The sequence below is a fragment of the Pinus tabuliformis genome, chromosome 7 (assembly GCF_031772625.1).
Source record: "Pinus tabuliformis cultivar Carrire ecotype Pingquan chromosome 7, CPIR1, whole genome shotgun sequence".
Classification (NCBI taxonomy): Eukaryota; Viridiplantae; Streptophyta; class Pinopsida; order Pinales; family Pinaceae; genus Pinus; species Pinus tabuliformis.
The window spans coordinates 1,330,681,453-1,330,689,969 of NC_142293.1; the positions used below are offsets into that span (position 1 = coordinate 1,330,681,453).

The 8,517-nt window shown below is 40.0% G+C and overlaps 2 pseudogenes; both read right to left on the reverse strand.

Moving 5' to 3' along the window:
* Window positions 1-6,344: 6,344 nt before the first annotated feature.
* Window positions 6,345-6,788, reverse strand: LOC149252483 (dihydropyrimidinase pseudogene; annotated as a pseudogene).
* Window positions 6,789-6,945: 157 nt separating this feature from the next.
* LOC149252484 (transcription factor MYB3R-1 pseudogene) lies at window positions 6,946-7,329 on the reverse strand (annotated as a pseudogene).
* Window positions 7,330-8,517: the final 1,188 nt, after the last annotated feature.

Here is an 8,517-nt window from a genome sequence, read left to right on the forward strand (position 1 = left end):
CTCATGGCCAGACATGTTGGACAGTCATAGATTTCTTTCTCTGATGCCTTCTTTGACTAGTTCAACCATTAGGAGATGGTGTTTGCGGAGTATCCATATGTTGGGATGGATTTCCGAGGCAACCCGGATTTGGTGTTATCGATTGGCAAGTAGTGGAGTGTGATAGGTAAAAATGATTTAACCACATTTTTTTTTATCAGTTTAATAATGTTTTTATGTTTTTAAATGTTATCAAGACTAATTGAACCCATATGCTTGTGCAGATGTAGGGCCAGTGCGACTAGCGGCACACCCAAGGGAAGCAACTCACATTCCAGTAGGAGAGGCTATAGGGAGGGCTGTCCTTCATGATCTAGACCTAGCGGAGACCTTGGCAATGCTGCAGGATCAGATCGAGGGTATCACTCTTGGTATTCAGGATGTGAGGACCGATGAACTACCTCTGAGGCTACAACACCACATTACTGGCGTGCCAAGTCGATGGACTAGTCTCTTGCATATTATCGCATAGGTAGTGACATGTTATCACTAGCATCATTAGTCTAGGATGCTTTTTTGCATTCATTTCTGAGTTTCTCAGTTGTGTGACCGATTTTTTCTTCGATATAAAACATTTTGTAAAAACTATAAACAGTTATATATTTTTTATTTTCGGGGTTTTATTTTGGTTAAGTTATGTGATCCAGATGGAAATGTTAATGTGAAATGCTTTTCTTTACAAATGATACAAATGTCTATCCAACACATAATTTGCTAATGAATCAGTTAATGTGTTTAAGTTTTTGGAAATATGTTGATATTGAATGGAATCAAATTGTCTTTCCAAAATCCTGACTCTTAGGAACATACGATAAATCGCTGGGTTCCGAATGGAATAGATACCCATAAGTTGTAGAATGACGAGCTGCGAATCTAGCCTGACAACAATTCGGCATATGCCATGTGAAATGGCATCAGAGAGAAGCTTAGTCAACGCGCTATATTGTCCGTTGATCGACCAATACATGTCCCCCTGAAACTCACCAACTCGCCGCTTGGAGCAAAAATGGCCCAGGCCGCAGAAGATAGGTTCCGTGTACTACAACTGGCTTCGTCAGCGTACCCAATGAATGATTCCAAAAGGTCCAGCATTTGCAACAAATGCAAAGTGGATTACCTAACCAAAGTGACAACTCTTGATGAAAACAAAAACGTAACAAAAGAATATCTACAAAGGGATTACTACACCTGATCAAGCATAGTAATGCTTAAGATACAACCCGTTTCGGGGTTGCTACAGTGGAATCCCATCATAATCTACCAGCTCATAGGCTCCTTTTGTTAATACTTGTTTAACAATGTAGGGGCCCATCCATAATGGTTCGAACCTACCTGCTCCCAATTTATTAGAGTCCTGATTGTAGAGCAAGACCAACTCACCTTCTAAGAAGACACGAGGCTTGACATTTTTGTCAAATTGTGCTTTGACACGTTTCTTATGCACTTCGTTAGCTAGCATAGCGTCACAATGGGTTTCATCCAAGTGGATTAGTTCCAAGAAACAAGCCTCTTCCTTTGAAGTTTCGGGAAGTAGATCGATTACGAGCTTGAGAGATGAAATTTCACACTGAATTTGCAAGACATCTTGTAGACCATACACCAACTAAAAAGGCATAAATCCGGTCACATTTCTCACCGAAGTCCTATATGCCCATAGAGCTGAGTACAAGATCAAATTCCAATTCCATTTGTGGACTCCAATCATTCTTTGCAGCATGCGCTTAAGGACTTTGTTGATCACTTCAACCTGTCCGTTAGCCTATGGATAATATGGAGTAGAACTATTGTGGGACAATCCTAATTTGGCAGTTAATTCAATCATCATGTAACTGCGAAAATGTGATCCATGATCTATGACTATAGCCTGTAGAACACCGAACCTAGAGACTACATGCTTGAAAAATAAAAGAGCAGTCATTTTGTCATTGTTGTTTAATGTAGGCATCGCCTAGGCCCATTTTGTAAAATATTCGACAGCGACTATGATATACCCATGCCCCTCGGCCAAGGTGGGGTTACATGTCATGAAATCTATGCCCCATTTAGCGAATGGCCCAACAACAACTACTGGATGTAGCGGTGCAGGTGGAAATCTGGTTTTACGATAAAATATATGCAAGCTTGGCAACTTCTAACTACAATTATGCAATCTTTGAAGATAGTGGGCCAGAAGTAACCAGCTCGTAAGATCTTTTGTGTAGTAGCGTAACCAGATAGATGCCCCCCACATGCGCCTAAATGATAGTCATTCAGGACTTTTTCGGCCTCCTCATGTGTGAGGCACCTTCACAGAACTGTATTGACACCACGATGATAAAGTGTATCACTGACGATCATGTAGTCTTTTGCTTGGTATCGAATACATCGTTGTTCCGAGTGAGAGGTGGTAGGCCTAAAGGTTTGGGTTTGGAGATATATTAGTATATCTTTGTACCACCGTTCTCTTGATGATATCAGAAATAGAGTTTCATCCACAATTGATGCTTTAGATGTTAAATCATTGGACAGTGATGGGAGGTCACAAAGTAACTCTGCGAAGACTAGAGATTTCTTTGATTTGGATTTGGTGAATTTCATATCGAACTCTTGTAAAATGGCTATCCATTTGGAATATTTGCCCCTAGCAATTGACACGACAAAATGTAGGTCATAGGGTTTCAATCTGACAAAATGGTAGTTTTTCGAAAGAGTATATAGTGTCGAAATCTCTATACTTCTTGAACAGCTACTAAAACTAGCTTTTCAACATAGGAGTACTTGCTTTCTGTATCATTTAAGTTACAACTTAAATAATACATAGGATGTTCTATTCCATTGTCTTCTTGTACTAAAACCATGGTGATGGTTGTATCTGTAGCGGCGAGATACAGGTTAAAATATTTTTGATAGTCAGGAGCGTACATTAATAATGCTTTTACTAGGGAACCTTTTAAAGCATCAATGGAAGCTTGTGCAACCTGATCCAGTTGAAGGGTACTTCTTTTTCCAAAAGACACGTATAACCTTTAGCAAGTTTGGCATAATTTGGAATGAACCTCCTTAGAAAGTTTGTTTTTCCATGGAGTTTCTAAATCTGAAGAAAATTTGAAGGCGGAGGCATGTTGATGATTGCCTAAAACTTACATGGGTCGAGTCGAATTCTATCCTTAGAAACTACGAAACCAAGTCACCGACTAGAACCAACACAAAACACACACTTGTGCGGATTGAGTCGTATATTGTAGTGTCGGAAACGTAGAAATATGGCTCCCAAATGCTGTGGGTGATCGGTCCGATTTCATGAATGTGCTGTTAGATCATCAAGATACAGTTGAACGATGTGCTTGATGTCATGGAAGGTGTTATCACAAAATCAAGCACTGGAAGGCTGCTGACCAGGTAGACTCTGTGTAACTATTTCAAACCAGACTTTTGACTAAGGCTTAGCCTCCTTAGCCTGAGAGGGCTCTCTCAAAAGGTTATTGATTTTGACTATTGATGAGATGGCTAACTCTTGCAAAGTAAATTTAACAAATATATTGGCTGGACAGACATTACAAAGACTTCCATTGGGCTTATGGAGTTAATCATCCTTCAGTAAACTATAACACTACTCATTCATAGAAGTCAGGGCATGTAATGTTTAAATACTCAAAACACATCTCATAAAAACCTCAGCTTATAAATACACACAGGAAATCAGAGCAGCAAAGTGAATTCTGAGTGATTGTGTATCTATACAACTGTAAAAACATAAAGGATAAAACAAAACCACATATCTTGAGCATTTGAAACACTGTATGAATCCTGAGAAGAAAATCAGTCACTTGTATTACTGAAAATAAGTTTGTACACAAGCCAAAATAACACTCTGTTTCTCAAATATCCAACCCTCTTTACATAGAAGTTTCAGCCATATATAGAAACATAACTCTAACTACTTTGAGCTTCCTCCTCCAGCATGAGGGGAGCTCGATGACTGCCAATGATGCCACCTACTAACTTTTAACTAACTAATAATTACAGCTAACTACTAATTGACAGCGCTGGAATCCTAAAACAATTAAAATTCTAATTCTACTAGATCTTCTAGACTTCTAAATCGAATAAGACTCAAATTCCATAACAGCCTTGATCTTCAATCATTTTCGTTTTCTGACATCTGGAGTTTGGTTGAGATAGCTGTGATTAACCTTTAATGCTCCATGTTTGTCTTCAATGATACATCTTTTCTGTTACCCTGAAACATAGGCCCCTGTTTGTCGGTCCTTGATGTGCTGTTCCATTTTGGTCGTCCAACACTAGAAAGCAGATAACTGAGATCCAGTTGTTGATTCTTCATGAGGGATATGCGCCTTGGTCTTAGCAAATCTGTTCTTCCAATAATATCCTCTGACTTCGCATAACCCAGCTGTGCAAGAATACTTCTAACCTCCTCTGCAACATACAAGAAAAAGTTAATCAAATTTCCAGGTATACCAGGAAACCATGCCCGCAATTCCTCTCTCTGGCTTCATAGTTCTTACAATCCATGCATTTGCAATCTTCTGAGCATAAAATATTTGCTTGGAAACATTCGCAATATTTTTTCAAACATCCAGACTTCTAAAAGACTTTGGTAACCGATACAATGATGTATCTTGGAGCCTGTCAAGAACATTTTTACAGTTGATATCGCTGAGCAGGTTTTCTTTACATGCATCAATGAACTTTGAAGAAGGTTTAACACAAACCCCAGCTTATAACAAAAATCATTTGTTGAATCTTCTCTAGATTCTCCCTCACTTCCAAAAGAACTATCCTTAATATCATAAATCAGACATGTTCAATCTAATACTGCATTACTATCGCAACCTTAAGATATCTGTCATAGCCATGAGATATAAAATCTCGTATGGCAAAGATGCCACTCAAGGCAGATAGCTGAAGCTCCATGCAATGAGGCATAATCTCTCCTTGTGCCCGGTCATAAGATACCCAAATAATTGATCTAGAGGCATATAGATCTACTCCAGCCTAGGCCGACTAGTGCCTCTTGTCATAAAAACTCATATTCTAGTAATATCCTCTTGAGCCACGGCCCAACAGATATCCACTGCCTGATCTCCAGCTTTCATACAGAGAAGAATACGAACCACCTCCAATATCAGTCCTGCCTGGCAAAGAACTGGTGCCGTAGCCTGGAGAGTAAATTCCACCAACTACCGCACCTCCAAGTGCGCCAGCTTGATGAGTGTCATATAAGCCATAAGATTGCTGACCACTGTAACCTGATTGGGGCGCTCTTCCAAGCCGGCCATAACCGGTGCCTCCATAGAGCGGAGCACCAGCACTAACGTCGTAGTCTAGGCGTGCCCTCGAGTGCCTTAAATCTGGTTCTGCATACCTAGGAACATCATCTAGAGCAGAATATGGACGTTTTGAACCAGAAACTCCACCATAAGGACGGCTAGGCGCATCCAAATAGCTATGCACACGTTCCAGATGGCGACTATATCTATCATTAGCTATCTTTGCATAAGATTGCATCTCTTTGACTATGATTTGAATCACCACGTGCTCTTTTAATGTTTTGATGCTGTGGTGCAACCTCTCTGAATTGTATGATCTGTAGTATCTTTTCCGTCCTTGTTAATATCAATTGCAGTCTTTTGGCCATGATTTGGATCATCTGACCAACATTCCCAACTCTGCTCAACTAGTTCACCTTCTTCTAATTCAATTTGATTGGTGAATCTTTCCTTCATCAGTCGAACTAAATAAAGCATTTATCATCTCACACTAACTGATCATATAGATGAACTTGTGTCTCCTCTTCATGGGTTCCAAGACCTTTTTCATGTAGCTCTCAATTGACAATTTACTTATGGATGGCTTAATCCGGATCATATCTGATGGTTTGGCAAGGTAGCCATAAATTGTCCGCTTTCCATATCATGCTCATTGACTAGTGAGGATCTTTATCCGCCAGCTGTCATCTGTAAGGGGTGCCGTTGTTGTCACCCCGGTCTTGCCAGCACGTCCAGTACGCCCAACTCGATGTGTGTACATCTCAATGTTTGAAGGCATGTCAAAATTTATCACATGGGCAACATCTGGAATCTCTATACCACGACATGACCTCCTTTCCTCAGTATAGCTGCGAAAATTTCTACCTTCAATGATAGCATACCGTTTTGAGGCTTCGTCTGGCATCTTAAGGCCTTTGCACAGAACTTCACACAAAATATGTAGAGGTTTTATTAAGCTCGATTCAACTCTGTGCTAGTGATACGAACATAATCCATGACTGATATTTGACGAGAGTTCACCATTTTATCCCAAATTCAGTGCATCCTTTCTTCAATGCCATTTACACCGTTTGGAATTTTTCGAAAATCATTTAACCCGGCTTCTTTTTGTGTTGAGTTGAATGAGCAGTGATCTGTTCCTACCAACTGTAAAAGCCCTATTGAAAGAGCAGCCTGAAGGGCTTGGTTGTGTCCAGACGACCTTATTGGTGGGCTCATCACGTATTGGGCAACAATCCTGAAGTCAGGATCCCAAAGTTTAGAATCATCGAGGACTAAACCAGAAACTACTGGCTCTCCTATTACCCTTTGACCGGATTTACGAGCCCTAACAATTTCATCAAGGGCATCAATGCTCATCACATGAACAACATACAGGGGTGTGTTGACAAACCGAATGGCTCTAGCAGTTTCCTCACCTTCCAGCATTGAAGGCCTGGAAAGAGCTTTTGTTGTGTAAATGTTATCACCAGTCACCATGCGAACCTTCACCAGCCTTTTGACATATATTCACAGCTTCTCTTACATTAGGTCTGCATGGATCCTTTCACATTTCTGATCTTTCAAGTCCCACTTGCACAGATGATGAAGAAGACCCCACAGTTGAGCCAGATAAATGACAACGAGAAGAAGTTGATTATTGACTACATTCAGATATTTCTTCCAAATCTGCTCCTCCTTGAACTTCATTAAATGACCCTCCTGTTGAGGAGGCAGACCCTACTGTAGGCTTTGGAACAGTCAAACCAGGAAACTGTTTCACAAGACCAGATGCCAGATATGAATCCAGCTTCTTTTTTATTGAGCTGTTCCAATGATTCTTTATCGCATTGTCTATCCCTCCTGGTAGAAACTTGGCCAATTCAACCCATTTGTTCCCATATATTTGGTGAGCACGGATGAGTGACAACTCTTCCTCTAAGCTCCAGGCATCTTTATTTATTGCTGGATTTAGATGGTTGTGCCACCTTTCACGGTATCTTCCAATGCTTTGCAATCTCAGACCACTTTTTTCACCCATACTTACTGACACAAAAGTTCATGACTTGGATGCTGAAAAGGATGAAAAGACTTTGGTATGGACCGAACTGGTGAATTACTTCCAGCAAAACTGCCACTGCCAAGACATGATCCATGAGGAGAAGATGCAAGCTTTGAGGATGCCATTGTTCCCCATGGTTGTCTGGTGGTGTTGATCCAAAGAAAAACCCAATAGAATTACTAGGTAGACTTTCTGATATGGTGCTTTGTCGGTTGCGAAATATTGGCTATGGATTCAAGCAAATTCCAAATTTCGTAGCGCAATATGAATTATGCGCTACGAAATCACCTAAAACATGTTGCGCTGCGAATCTGATAAAAGGATTTATGTGCTTTGTCCTCAAGCTAGTCTGAGAAATTTTGGCATTAGAATTTTCAGTGATAACAGAAGGCATAGTTCATTGCCCTCTGAAAGGTTGCCCCTGCATTCTTCAAACCGAAAGGTAGTTTACAGTATGTGAATGTGCTCCATGGACATATAAATGCAGTCTTTGACTAGTCCTGTGGGCGGACATTGATTTGATTGTATCCGGAAAATCCATCCATAAATGAAAATATTTTGCATCCAGCACATTCATCAATTATCTGGTCGATAAAGGGTGTTGGATAGTTGTCCTTTGGACAATCTTGATTTAGATCCCTATAGTCGATGCACACTATAATAATTCCTTGCTTTTTCATCACAGAAACAATATTTGATACCCAATCAATGAGAGGAACAGGGTAAATGAAACTAGCATGCAAAAGTTTTTCAACTTCTACCTTAATGGCGGAAGCTTTCTTCCGGTGAATCGGTCAAATTCATTGTCTTACTAGTTTGACATCTGGATACATCTTTATTTCATGTTCAACAATACTCGAGTCAATGCCTAGAATTTCTTCATATGACCATGCAAAGACGTCTCTAAATTCACAAAAGAGAGAGTAGTATATTTCCAGTTCTGAAGGAGAACAAGATTTGCCAACATGTATATTCTCTACAAAATTAGGTTTGTTCGAGATATTAATGGCAATAGTTTCTTCAATATTGGACAGATTTCTCTCGGAATCCACCGTATTTACAGTATTTGATAGAAAATCAAAAACTGAAGGATGATTAAGGTCTCTAGAATAATCTTCGTTGTTATCTTGAAGTTGGGAATGATGGCGGTAATATTCCCATGGTGCC